The sequence below is a fragment of the Periplaneta americana genome, chromosome 3, assembly GCF_040183065.1.
Source record: "Periplaneta americana isolate PAMFEO1 chromosome 3, P.americana_PAMFEO1_priV1, whole genome shotgun sequence".
NCBI lineage: Eukaryota > Metazoa > Arthropoda > Insecta > Blattodea > Blattidae > Periplaneta > Periplaneta americana.
The window spans coordinates 198,669,430-198,685,491 of NC_091119.1; positions in this window are offsets into that span (position 1 = coordinate 198,669,430).

Here is a 16,062-nt window from a genome sequence, read left to right on the forward strand (position 1 = left end):
TTTCGACTGTTGGAAGCAAAGAAATCTTCTTCCCAGTAGCCTTGGAAAGTGGATTTTTGTGTTTGGTTGTACTGGTATGTTGCGATATGAAATATTTCTTTTCGTAGTTCACTGACTGCTCACATATTTTGCATGTAAGTACTTTACCGTCAGTACAAAATACGTCGGATCCAAAAGTATTAACCTAACTTTGCAATTTACTGCTTAAAGGAACACTGAATTTCGGCATCTTGCTGCTAGCTACAACAACGTCGCAATGAAAACTGAAAGAAAAATAACGTTAGACCCGCACTTATTGTTACCTTGTCAAATCGATAATTAAAACGCTTACTGTTATACATTTTTGCACGGCAGCACTCAATGTTGCAAAGAGAATATGAACTGACTGAAAGACAATAATATACATTCCGTGAAGTCACTTTCATTGTAGCGGTTAAAGGAATAATTAAAATATACCTGTAGGCAATTTTTAATAATAAATTAATAAATAATAGGTAAATAATCAAATAAAAAAAACATTTATTTTGTAAATTAGGCATTTATATTTAAAAAGGCAGAAAAGGGCAACATAAAACTGTGACGTTACAATCACGAATTATATTCGTACAGATTTACTTTCAAAATGAAGATAGATTTAACACATTTAAAAAGGCATTCCTCCAAAGTTCCGGTCTCTGCTTATTAGGCTTATTAAGTGTAAGGAGCAAATGACGTGTTGCACGAAAAAGGAAATATAAATTTCTACAGAAATACGCGTTTTCTGCACATCTTTAACCGAAAAGACTGTTTTTGATATGCCTTGTGTCTGTGTACAGCTGTTTCTGCTGAACGATGGACGCATTTTATTCAAATTCAGTATCTAAGAATCATCGGGGAATGATAAAGAAATGGGTGGATGAATTGATGGATTTATTCAACAATTATACGTAAGACTTATAGGGTGCTAAGCATAGACATTTCGCTAGCCCGCGCTACGAGCGTGCTAAACTAGCCCCGGCTACCGACTGATTACTTGTACAGGATTCATATCATATCATATATCATATCATATCATATCATATCATATCATATCATATCATATCATATCATATCATATCATATCATATCATATCATATCATATCATATCATATCATATCATATCATATCATATCATATCATATCGCTAACACTGGTTTATGAATACGAAAACGTTAGTTCGCTGATCATCTACCGAAAGCCCGCGCTAAGAATGTCTATGAATATGGCCCATAGAATTTACCCTTAAAAACAAAAAAGTAATACTTTATTAAAATCGGCTATAATGACTTTTCATGTAATTGTATGTTTTATACATCGTTATGTGATAAATGAAACTATATAGACAGTGTCTCTACAAAAATATGTTTATTAGAAAAATAAAACATTTGCATATACATAACTTCAGGTTCATCTGAATGATCTTATTTAATTTTAAACTATTTTCGTAAGTCTGACTTTAAAAACTGAATTCATAGACGTAAATGAATCCCTTGTTTTCAATTATAAATGGATCGACCTAAGCAATACAGATATCACTTATGAGGTTGAATCCTATCTTCGGACAGTTGTTTAAACCTCACCACCTTTGATTGAGGTTCTGGCTGATATGTACATCTATTATCAGGCAGTATATCTCACTTGACGATATGTGTTAGAGGAAGAACAATTTATTTGTATGCATCTGAAGTCTGACTAGTGTAATATGTAGCTAGTCGGCGATGTATGCAATGGAGGGGGAAAGGAACTGGCCTATCCCATTCTCTACTGGCGTAATTGTCTCATGAGTGATGCCTTATTGGTGTCATATATGAGGTTCAAACCTGTTTTCGGACAGTTGACTAAACAACATGTTCATTCTTTTTCAGATTCACGAACCTAATGCCTTCGTTCAAAATTTTTCCTTGGCATTTCTTAGTATGTTATGTCTTACAGCATTGTATTTCAAATATTATTTTCTTCAGGTAGAAAAGTAAATAGTATCTTCAATAGCGCCCTCGAATTCTTAGAAGAACGTCGAGAAAGCTTTTGAAGCAATAAACATAGATTATAATGAGGGAATTACGGGGAAATACCGATGCTACAAAAGACTAAGGTCGCAGTTCTAGTGTATGCAATGTCATCGAATAAGATGTTCGTAATTCGACGCTCAAATGTCGCTAGTCAACAGCCATTTTGTTAAGAAACCAAAGTATGTTTTCTTACTTAATTTAGTAAAGCTTATTTTTAAAAAATCCGGCAGATATTCTCTATCGATTATAATTTTTAAGATGGGTTGCATAAATAATACTTACCAATAACTTGCACTGATCTAAAGACGGACAGTATGTTAATCGGAAAAAGCGATACTTTACCCTGGTTTCAGACTTGACAATAATACGACTGCTTGTGAGCTGAAATTTATATCCAGCATGTGTGTTATTCAGATATCCAGATTTGTTCAAGTTAATTAAAAAGTGTGATCATAGGGTAAACCATACAGTTATTTGTCACCTTACAATTATTGGCCACTTGGACTTTGATGTGTTATTAGGCCTATAAGATCGGATGTGAAAATAATTAGTTAATATTCTGTCAGATAGTAGCAGCACGTTTTCTTATTTCGTAGTTTCTTTGATTATCAAAGACAGATAGCAGTCTCAGTTGAAATAGAAATTTCTGCAAAAACGTACGCTCCCAGTTTTTTATTCCTTATGAAATTGGTAAGAACTATATTGTAGTTGAGTAGTAATAATTGCTTTTGTATATGTATGTGATTGTTCATTTCTTTTTCATTTTTGTATGATTTGATTTCTTTTTTCTGTTATTTTATACACAATTTAAACATTAAGATGAATGTGTAACTAACTCATTACACACTACAAAGACATCTCAACACACAAACAACACAAACAAATAAATACAACCACACAGGCGTATACAAACTCACATGCAATAGTTGCGACAGTTTCTACATTGGACAGACAGGCAGATCATTCCAAACTCGATACAAAGAACACATTAAAGCAATAATCAGAGGACACAATACATCTACATATGCATAACTAATGCTAACCATACATACAATAACATAAATACAGACATGGAAATCCTACACATACAACCCAAAAACTAAAAACTCAACACACTAGAACAATATGAAATATACAGACACACTAAAACACACCCTGATCAAATTCTCAACACACAGATCAATTTCAGAATACACACTATTTGACACAACTCTTCATCACATGAACGCACCCACACAACAGGCAGCGAAGTTGAGATAGCGCTGAGATCTAGTAGGTTTGAAGATGGTGTCGAATAGCACCGAAACAGCTGTAAGCCGCACATGCTTACATAACACGATCGCCATTTAATAAATTATTTAACTCATTACATTAAGAGTCAAGCTGCATGTACCGAATTTTAACCGAGCAATGAGATGTTCGTTCTTTTGATTTTACAACTGATTCTGTCGTGTTTACTTGAACACTGCGTAACTTTGAATGAACAAGTGATGGCTTAGAGGAGAGGGATTATGTCATACTCCTTCACCCTACTTGTGTGCTAAGGGGTTGACTCGGGAGTCAAGAGATGCCGACTAGTGTGCATTTCAAGCTCTATGTTTGGTCCAAGTTTGTCGAGCATGACAAGAACCGAAGTCTGCTTTGAAGAAAAGGATATGTTATAGATTGTTCGAACTTGCACATTGTGTGATCTGTAGCCTTGAAGTTCGCTGGCCCCTCCTACCCTCCCCTCCCATTGTTTCATTCTTTTAGCTGAGTAAGGATTTTAGAACAAATCTTGTGAAGTTTTATTTTGATGTAAGGACAGGTAATTTTTATTACAACAGTATGATTAAAGATCCACAGAAATATACGTACATATAGGTAAATCACATTATGTTTTTAAAATACATGACAGGTGTTACTATACCAATTACCTACCAATTACTATACCAATTGTTACTCCTTCCTTTAGACATGCATCCTGATAGTGCTGTATTTTCAAAATTGTCTCATAATAATCTCTTTCTATTATCTAATATTATTTGAAATATATTAACATTCTATGTGTTTTGGCTTAATTCTGCTACATAGTTTGTATTTCAGTGTTTAATTAATAGTTCATAGTATTTTGTTGTTTAATTCGTAAATAACTCTTATATACATGTAGCTCTTATCTAAATCAAATTGTTGAATTCTTTGTAAGTTCATACATATGTACAGTATGTATACTTTTTGCTGGTTGAGTGGAAGAGAAGGCCTTACGGCCTTAACTCTGCCAGCTAAAATAAATCATCATTATTATTGTTATTATTATTATTATTATTATTATTATTATTATTATCTACAGAAAGTAGCTATTCTTCACATAATATTCAAGTAAATAACAGTAATAATATTTGTGTAAATCCAGAAATGCATATAGAATGTTAGTTGGGAGGCCGGAGGGAAAAAGACCTATAAGGAGGCCGAGACGTAGATGGGAAGATAATATTAAAATGGATTTGAGGGAGATGGGATATGATGATAGAGACTGGATTAATCTTGCTCAGGATAGGGATCAATGGTGGGCTTATGTGAGGGCGGTAATGAACCTCCGGGTTCCTTAAAAGCCAGTAAGTAACAATATTTGTGTGACTATACGGATGATGGAAGTATTAGAGTCGTGCATTACAGGCACTATGTTCGACGATTCAAGTTAGTCGAGTATGACGAAGTTCGACATTCGATCTTCAGAAGAAGGCCTGTAGTATTTGTTCCACCTTGTTATAATAATACTCGCTGTCCTTCACTCCCGTCCCTTCATGCTTTAGCACGTATCTCACGATTTAGTTTTTCATATAAAATAAGACGAAGTTTGTAATGTCTTGGTTTCCTGTCTCAAGTTTGAACATTGCACAATATTAGTCGGTACTTTGAACATATGACATTTTTTAAATATATTTTGTTTGATTTATTTATACATATATTTTTGTGAATGTTTAGTCATATTAATAACAAAAAACATTATCTACACCAGGCCTGCACAAGGTTTGCGCTCTCCGAGCCGACTCACAGCTCATGAGCGGAATGCAGATATTAGCTGCGCTCTGTATAAGGGTGGACTGGAAGAAGGGGTGATCTCGTACAAAATATACACAAAAGGAAGTACTATTACGAGTGTTTATGAAATTAATTCCCGTTCAGTGTTTGCAAGACTATCTTGGACTATCATTAATTAATTAATAAATATTTATTTTACAGAAATAATAGAAATTCTATAGCTACTTAAATATACAATATCATTTTGTTATATTTTTATTTATCAGTACATCAAAACGAGGTTTTATGCTGTTGGCAGCTGAAAGGAACAGTAGCCTACTGATCGTAATGAAACATCAGTTACAGATGTTCGATGTCTGCCTTTATTAAAGTTGATTATAGAAAACAGGTCCTCACAAATATAAATGTTGAGCCAAACATAGCAATGATTTTCACAGCCAGCCTGTGTAGTCGTGGATATTATTGCTAATGTTTAGTCTTGTAAAACTCAACCAGGCTAGTACTATTATTCAAACGATCTTTAGCCCTTAGGCCACAGTGAAGATCAATAAGTTCGAGCTGTAAATCGTTAAATGGTAAATGTTATGTTCCGTCTTTTAGATTCCTCCATACTTACTGTAGCAGTAGGTAAGCAACGTGAAACAGTTACTGAGAATAGACCTACACACTGCACTCCACTAGATAACTGAGTGGTCGTTGCCCTCTCCTCTACCTACAGCAAGTCTATGTCATTCTGACGTATCTTCCTCTCCGTTCCGGCGAGCGGTAAACACGGCTTTCCCGCTCCGAAGGATCGCTCGCGCTCGTTGAGCGCTGTTTGTGCAGATATGATCTATACTCATTACTGTGCGTAACTTCGCAAGATACGTTCCTGACATCCTTATGCAAATAAAGCTTAAAGGCTCAGGGAGAGGAGGAACTCTAGAGAAAGACACCGAACATAATATGTAAGGAAGGGGAAAGATTGAACAAACGCAAAGGGAGCTTAGATTCTATAGAGACTTGACAAACATGAATCCAACATAAGGCCTCTGACCGGATTTCAACGAACTCGGTTATTTTAGTTTACATGCTTTACTTCCACGTACTGTTGGGATGCCTATGGATTAAGGCGAAGTTTGTGGTATCTTGATATCTCCTCTCATGTTCGAACATTGCACGACACTAGTGCCGATCACTGCGTTATGGAGATTCCTGGCTATGCCTCAGCCACCAAAATTATCAGAAATACTAAGATTGTTGTCAGTGAAATGGCTCAGACCTGTAACAGAGTGATGGTCTAGACCAGTTATCGCCAAAAGCTGTGTCGCGGCACATGCCCATGCCTCCACTCAAGCGTAACCATGGCATCATACCCCACCCTCTGTTCACAGCCATCACTTCGATATAAGTAAAGACATTTATCAGCAGCCGACGTACACATGTAATGTTACAAGTGTGTAGATAATAGGTAAAAAATTGATTTTAAGGAGCATGGGAGGAAAAGTATTTATTTTGTGCAGATGGCAAAAATATGAGATACTTAATTTGTTGTAAAATTTTTAAATGAAGTGTAAAAGAACAATTTACGTTGTGATTATTCATCTTGTTACAAAGAATACCACGCCCTTACCTGTAACTTGAATATTTCATTTATAAACGAACAATAAAAAGAATCGGTTTCTATGTCTTAATCGGTGTAAAATACTTCGACGTTTTTTTAAAGTATGTAGTGTAATTTACAACTTCATATCCAGCCTGGTACGTTTTTCTAATTTTAAATATCTGTTGATGTAAAGTACACGTTCTTTTTCCGGTAAATAAGAAAATAAATTTATTTGATTAATAATACAAAAATAATGAAGAGGGGGATAAAAAATTAACATGAAAAAAGTGTGTATAGTTAATAAGTAGAAGAATGTTATATTCCTTTTGTCTTTGGTCACAGTTCGTCTCTGCACTGTTATTCACTGCATTACTTCACCCCTGTCCCTGCGATATTGGAGTGCGGGTTGCATTTCTGTTACATCACAATTTCGTGGTGTTTGGCAACCATTGGTCTAGACGAATCGGCCATCTCAAGAGACGTGTACAACCATAACCGCTCCTTGATTTCCGATAAGTTCTTATCTCACACCCACGGATTTCTTCATGTGGGGTATATAGACTAAAGACCGTTATTTGTAGAAACGGTATGATAGCAACCATAACGCCTGACATGTTGTAGCATGTTTGAGTGGTGATTGAGTATCGCCAAGGCTGCTAATGATGTTCACATTGAGTCTTGGTAAGTCGGAGAAAAAAACTTGGAGGGTTTTGACATATTAAGAACACTTATTTTTTCTGCATTATCTTGCAGGTGTTTGAGTATGAAATCCCAGCATCTTTTGATGACTCTTACTGTAGCTTACTCCAAAACGTAGCCAGAATCGTTAGGAAATTAAATGTTTCTCTTGGAAATACATGCATTACAATAGGTTATGCGTCCTTCAATTTTGAAAACAAGAATAATTGGCAGTGTCTTCCTCCTGGTCAAGGACAATAAAACTGGTTCCTTTACGTAACAGGTGTAAAACGCCGAGATGTTGTCTGTGAACATAAATGTAATAATAATAAATCATATGAAGGAAGACCTGTAGGTCTGCTTGGGTCACTTGTTAAAGAAGTCCCTCCATTAAGTTACTGACGTATGCAGGAAAAAAGGATATGGTCATTTGTGTGGTGTTTAAAATAGTTAGACGAATCACAGGAACATGTTCTGTTAAGAATCAAATCTCTTTAAAGTTATGATTCTCTGTCACTGTACTAACTGAGCTATCTGAAGCTTGTTTACTGACTTCATTGTTTTTATTCTCGTTCTTAAGCCTAATAATTACCGACAATTCCTTTTCTATCTAGAGTTTTCAATCTGCATATTTTAGCTCTCAAGGTTGTGATGTTATCTTCCACGCCATCTTCCATCTGGGTTTGAATATTTCAAATAATTGCGTTTGGCTTCTGGAGCTAATTAGTCTCTACAATGAATGTTGTCTAGAGCAGTGGTTCCCGACATTTTTGAAGGCGAGACTTTTGTTTGCGATCCTCCACTGTCGTACCGGTATTTAACTTCATTGGAAAAATACAAATCCCTGTGAAATAAAAAAAAACAACGATACTTTCAGTCCAAATCAGAAGTTGCCACCCAAAGAACGACCAAACTGGAAGTATATGGTGCAAAAATAACACGAAATATGCTTGCATCATCTTTTGCCCAACGCATTTATAAATAATCTTGATTTCTGATCAACAAACTTAACAAATATTAATTGCATTAATTCCAATACATTAATTAAAGAAATCGTGGAAAATTGAGCTGCGTATAATAATAGGTACTTACTGATGAAATGTTGAAACGACTTTTTATCGCAGAGCGTAGACCAGTTTTGGATCAAAAGAATGCAATATACCTCAAGCTTGCGAAAGAATCTCTTACATTTTTCGTACCATTTGCAACCTTTCATTTATGCAAAATAAATTTCTCATATGATCAACAAACTTAACAAAAATAAATTGTATTAATTTCAATACATTAATTAAAGAAGTCATGGAAAATTTGGCTACGTATAATAATAGGTACTTCCTGATGAAATGTTGAAACGATTTTTTTTTGTAGAGCGTAGACCAGTTTTGGATCAAAACAATGCAAGTATACCTCAAGCTTGCGAAAGAATCTCTTACATTTTTCGTACCATTTGCAACATTTTATTTATGCAAAATAAATTTCCCATCTGATCAACAAACTTAACGAAAATAAATTGTATTAATTCCAGATTATTAATTAAAGAAGTCGTGGAAAATTTAGCTACGTATAATAATAGGTAATTCCTGATGAAATGTTGAAACGATTTTTTTTTTTTTTTTTGCAGAGCCTAAACCAGTTTTGGATCAAAAGAATTCAAGTATACCTCAAGCTTGCGAAAGAATCTCTTACATTTTTCGTACCATTTGCAACATTTTATTTATGCAAAATAAATTTCCCATCTGATCAACAAACTTAACGAAAATAAATTGTATTAATTCCAGAATATTAATTACAGAAGTCGTGGAAAATTTAGCTACGTATAATAATAGGTAATTCCTGATGAAATGTTGAAACGATTTTTTTTTTTTTGCAGAGCCTAAACCAGTTTTGGATCAAAAGAATTCAAGTATACCTCAAGCTTGCAAAAGAATCTCTTACATTTTTCGTACCATTTGCAACCTTTTATTTATGCAAAATAAATTTCTCATCTGATCAACAAACTTAACAAAAATAAATTGTATTAATTCCAGAATATTAATTACAGAAGTCGTGGAAAATTTAGCTACGTATAATAATAGGTAATTCCTGATGAAATGTTGAAACGATTTTTTTCTTTTTGCAGAGCCTAAACCAGTTTTGGATCAAAAGAATTCAAGTATACCTCAAGCTTGCAAAAGAATCTCTTACATTTTTCGTACCATTTGCAACCTTTTATTTATGCAAAATAAATTTCTCATGTGATGGTCATCAAAGCAGAAGTGAGATATCCCCTTGAACTTGAAAATAACTTTACTGTGTGCGTGTTGAATGCAGAATTCAGATTTGAGATGATGCTTTCTGAAAAACAGGCACATTTATCGACTTAATGATTTTAAACTTTCTAAACAGGCCTATTACTGGAACATTATTTTTTATATTTATGTTCAAAGTTGTTTATGTTTATGTTTTTAAATTCAAAACAAATGTATGTTAATGAAATATTTTTTATTTTATAAATCATATTGCGATCCTCCCTCAGCTACTTTCAAAAGTTGGAATTAGAAAACAGTTATATTATTATATTACCGGTTGTTCTGTATGGCCTTACACAACCTCCCATACTTTGGGAATAACTGGTGTAGACCATCAGATTGGGAATTCACTTGCGCCGTTCTTTTTCTGTAAGAGATTTCCACAGTTTATAACTAATGTCACTGCCAATATGTCTAGTGCTCTTATCGATTTGTACGCTGTATGTAACTAAAGTGAACCCAACTTGTACCTTCATTAGCTTTCAAGAGAGAAAATGTTATTTTAGAATATATTTGGAAGTATATTTTATTTAAATGCATAATCATTATAACAAAGTGAAATTTTCAACCATTTTACAAAAAAACGTATTTACTTCATGACTGCATGAATGTTTTCTGAGTTGTGTGTGGTTCCTTCCGTCCATTTCACAAATTGTAATGAACAACTACATCACATATGGAATCAAGGAAAAGATCATGGACTTGGAATATTTCGAAGAAATACTATTGGAACATTATTTCTTATATTTATGTTCAAAGTTATTTATGTTTATGTTTTTAAATTCAAAACAAATGTATGTTAATGAAATGTTTTTTATTTTATAAATCATATTGCGATCCTCCCTCAGTTACTTTCAAAAGTTGGAATTATAAAACAGTTATATATATATATATATATATATATATATATATATATATATATATATATAATTTGAACTGGTAATGGAAAGTACGGGAAAACGGCTGAACGGATTTTAATGAGTAACCCCTCATTTTCATGCCTGGCATCCAAAGTTTTTCGGAAAAATAGTAGTTTTCAGTGAAATGTCAATTTTCCTACATAATTTTCCTATTTTCCAAAATCCATCTGTTGTCAGTTTTGAGAACTAATTTTATTGAATCACGGCCGACTTGATTGAATTTCAGAACAAAACACACACTACAATAAACAATAGGATATTACACGAAGGCCATGACCTGCAGGATTGCCGACATATTTAGAGCTCAATTCAATTTGTTATTAAAAACTGATTCTGCAGTGTATAATTTTCTGAGTACAGCTGTGTATTGGATATTCAAATGTACGAAACTTGAGGTGGTTTGATGACATTATTACCATTAGAAATTAAATATTATTATAGTTAATATCATGATGCATCTATTTTTCATTAATTGTACATAATACTGATGCTATATTGATGACATGAAAGTCAAACGTTTTGAGCTTATGTAAGTAAATGTAGAGAATATCTTAATTTAGATCTTCATTTCTATAATTTACTGAGTGACTGCTATATATAACTACAAAACTTAAGTAAGATAATAATATTGTTATTAAAAATCAAATATTTTTATACTTATTAACCCAGTGGGGTTGGGTCTTTTTCATATACTTAATGGCGGTGTAGTGTAGATATTGATATGTGTCATTGTCTTCAGTATTGGCTCGAGAGAGCGCAAAAATTACAGTTCCTAAGGAAAGATCAAAAGGTGTTACTTACTGATAAAATAAGAGGCCTAGAAAATTTTTAAATCTCCAGATCATTTCAGCAAGATTTCTTAGTAGGATAAAATGATTTTACGCTCTACATTTCAAGTTCTACATGCAGCAGCTATACGAAAATGCTATTGTTCGAAAGCTTAGCAAACCTGACATTTTTTTAACTTTTGTCTACAATCCACAAGGACCTGAAATAGCTACTGCTATCGTCCTGACATTGATACTTGCGTCTTCGCGTTGAAACTCAAAAACTGAAGTTGGATAGGTTCAAGAAAAAGTATTTGGCCTAAAAAAATCCATTCAGAGGGAGTATGTTTCATTATTATGGAAGCAAATAACTATCAAAAAGACAAGTATTCTTCATTGAAAATGAATCTGAAAAATTTTTATTTGAACGTCTAACGAACTTAGTTTGCAGCAGCATTTGCTGCACAAGCCACTAGTATTATTATATTACCGGCTCTTCTGTATGGCCTTACACGACCTCCCAGGGGAGTCGCGACCCATACTTTGGGAACAACTGGTGTAGACCATCAGATAGGGATGAACACTGGGAATTCACTTGCACCATTCTTTTTCTGTAAGAGATTTCCACAGTTTATAACTAATGTCACTGCCAATATGTCTAGTGCTCTTATCGATTTGTACGCTGTATGTAACTAAAGTGAACCCAACTTGTACCTTCATTAGCTTTCAAGAGAGAAAATGTTATTTTAGAATATATTTGGAAATATATTTTATTTAAATGCATAATCATTATAACAAAGTTAAATTTTCAACCATTTTACAATAAACGTATTTACTTCATGACTGGATGAATGTTTTCTGAGTTGTGTGTGGTTCCTTCCGTCCATTTCACAAATTGTAATGAACAACTATATCACATATGGAATCAAGGAAAAGATCATGGACTTGGAATATTTCGAAGAAACTAGCTCCGCTAAGGTCAAATTTAAGCTTCTAGGGCATGCCAATAATTATAAGTGGCCAATATAATTAGTCTAAGATCTCATGTTCAAAACCAAGCTGCTGCAGTCAATTGAAACATGATGGTTCATGTAAAATAATCTATGTATAACATTCAAGGAAGCAGTTTCTTCTTAGCCAGTGACCCAGCCAATTTATTTTCCTCTTCCTGATCAGTTTCAGCATTATTCTTTCTTCTCCGAACGTTTCTAGCACAGCTATATTTCTTATTTTGTCTGCCTATTTCACACGCTTCGATCTTCTTTGTATCCATATTTCAAATGCTCCTAGTAAGTTTTCTTAACTTCGCCGTAATGTCCATATTTCTGCACACCCCTCACAAAACACTTCACTAGTTGAATTTATAATATACATTAATATTTACATACGTTTTATTCAGTTTGAGTGTTTTCTTTTTAAATATTTTTGTTTAATAATTTCAAATCCGAACTTTGCACTGTATTCCCCCTTCATTCTGCACAGTTATGTTACTTCCAGTCTAAGTTTGGTATCTTACGTTTGTATTTATTTTACGGTACATAATAGTGACAGGATTTTTTCTCGTTGCCAAACTTTCAGAACGGCCCCGAGGTTCACTCAGCTTCTTATAAAATTGAGTACCGAGTCTTTCCCGGGGGTAAAAGACGGTCAGAGCGTGGTGCCGACCACACCACCTCATTCTAGTGCCGAGGTCATGGAAAGCATGGGGCTCTACCTCCATGCCCCCCAAGTGCCTTCATGGCATGTTACGGGGATACCTTTATCTTTTTTTTACATAATAGTGTAGCCAGCTAATGACCTCAAAAATATCATCTTAGACGCTTGTAAGTAAATGTAAATAATAAGTAAAATAAAAAATGAATTAGAGGAGTGTAATAGGAAGTTAAGTAAGACGGTAGAGATAATGAAAATAGGTGAGGAGTATGGCGGGGGAGGCTAGCTAGGATAGCGAAGTATAACATGTAGAAAATTAGTGAGATCTGAAAATGAAATGTACAAAGAAACAGACATAATAACGAACTTATTGGACAATGGTGTATTATGTGTTTATAGATCCAAGAATGTACATATTAATGTGGGTGTTCCTCAGGGCTCTGTTCTGGGCCCTGTATTGTTTCTTTTATATGTAAACGATTTACCCATATATGTAAGAAATCATTTTATGTGTATGTATGCTGATGATACTTCTGTCATTGTAAAAGATGGAGAGGAACTGGATTTAGAGACAACCTGTTGTGACCTGTTAAAAGATCTCAAAACATGGTTTGATAGCAATCTGCTTCACTTAAATGTTAGTAAGACCGGATATATTTACTTTCACAATTCTCAAAAGAGAAATTTGAAGGACATCAATATTTCTATTCAAGATCAATACTTATGTAAATGGGAAACTACTAAATTCTTGGGCGTTACATTTGATGATTGTTTGTCTTGGAGACCCCATTGCACAAGTTTAATTTCTAAGCTCAATAGCATTTGTTATCAAATCAGAATTTTGAGGACGATAATAAATCACGATGTATTAATGTCTTATTATTTCGCACACGTCGAGTCAAGGCTTTCATATGGTATTTGTTTTTGGGGATCTGGAACCATGCTGAATGATATATTTATTGCTCAAAAGCGTATTGTCAGATGCATAGCGGGTGTTGACAGTAGGACCTCTTGTAGGGAACATTTTTTACAATATAATATTCTTACTGTTTATGGTTTATACATTTTTAATGTTTTACTACTAATTTATAAAAATCTGTCAGATTTTCATCAAAATTGTGATTTCCATACCTACGACACTCGTAACAAAAATAGTTTAACTATTCCAGCTCACCACCTTACAAACACTAGTAGAACATATATGGTCTTTGGTATCAAAATATACAACAGTTTGCCTTATGACATCAAATATACAAAAAATTCTCTGAAATTTAGGAATTATATAAAAACGAAATTAATAAAATTGTGTTCCTACAGTCTTGAGGATGCACGCATGGGCCGTTGAAATGAATACTGTTTTTTTTTATTTGACTTATTTTAAATTAAATTGTAATTGTATATATTTGACCATGTCTATGCATACATTATGCCATCGACAATAAAGTTCTATCTATCTATCTATCTATCTATCTATCTATCTATCTATCTATCTATCTATCTATCTATCTATCTATCTATCTATCTATCTATCTATCTATCTATCTATCTATCTATCTATCTATCTATCTATCTATCTATCTATCTATCTATCTATCTATCTATCTATCTATCTATCTATCTATCTATCTATCTATCTATCTATCTATCTATCTATCTATCTATCTATCTATCTATCTATCTATCTATCTATCTATCTATCTATCTATCTATCTATCTATCTATCTATCTATCTATCTATCTATCTATCTATCTATCTATCTATCTATCTATCTATCTATCTATCTATCTATCTATCTATCTATCTATCTATCTATCTATCTATCTATCTATCTATCTATCTATCTATCTATCTATCTATCTATCTATCTATCTATCTATCTATCTATCTATCTATCTATCTATCTATCTATCTATCTATCTATCTATCTATCTATCTATCTATCTATCTATCTATCTATCTATCTATCTATCTATCTATCTATCTATCTATCTATCTATCTATCTATCTATCTATCTATCTATCTATCTATCTATCTATCTATCTATCTATCTATCTATCTATCTATCTATCTATCTATCTATCTATCTATCTATCTATCTATCTATCTATCTATCTATCTATCTATCTATCTATCTATCTATCTATCTATCTATCTATCTATCTATCTATCTATCTATCTATCTATCTATCTATCTATCTATCTATCTATCTATCTATCTATCTATCTATCTATCTATCTATCTATCTATCTATCTATCTATCTATCTATCTATCTATCTATCTATCTATCTATCTATCTATCTATCTATCTATCTATCTATCTATCTATCTATCTATCTATCTATCTATCTATCTATCTATCTATCTATCTATCTATCTATCTATCTATCTATCTATCTATCTATCTATCTATCTATCTATCTATCTATCTATCTATCTATCTATCTATCTATCTATCTATCTATCTATCTATCTATCTATCTATCTATCTATCTATCTATCTATCTATCTATCTATCTATCTATCTATCTATCTATCTATCTATCTATCTATCTATCTATCTATCTATCTATCTATCTATCTATCTATCTATCTATCTATCTATCTATCTATCTATCTATCTATCTATCTATCTATCTATCTATCTATCTATCTATCTATCTATCTATCTATCTATCTATCTATCTATCTATCTATCTATCTATCTATCTATCTATCTATCTATCTATCTATCTATCTATCTATCTATCTATCTATCTATCTATCTATCTATCTATCTATCTATCTATCTATCTATCTATCTATCTATCTATCTATCTATCTATCTATCTATCTATCTATCTATCTATCTATCTATCTATCTATCTATCTATCTATCTATCTATCTATCTATCTATCTATCTATCTATCTATCTATCTATCTATCTATCTATCTATCTATCTATCTATCTATCTATCTATCTATCTATCTATCTATCTATCTATCTATCTATCTATCTATCTATCTATCTATCTATCTATCTATCTATCTATCTATCTATCTATCTATCTATCTATCTATCTATCTATCTATCTATCTATCTATCTATCTATCTATCTATCTATCTATCTATCTATCTAT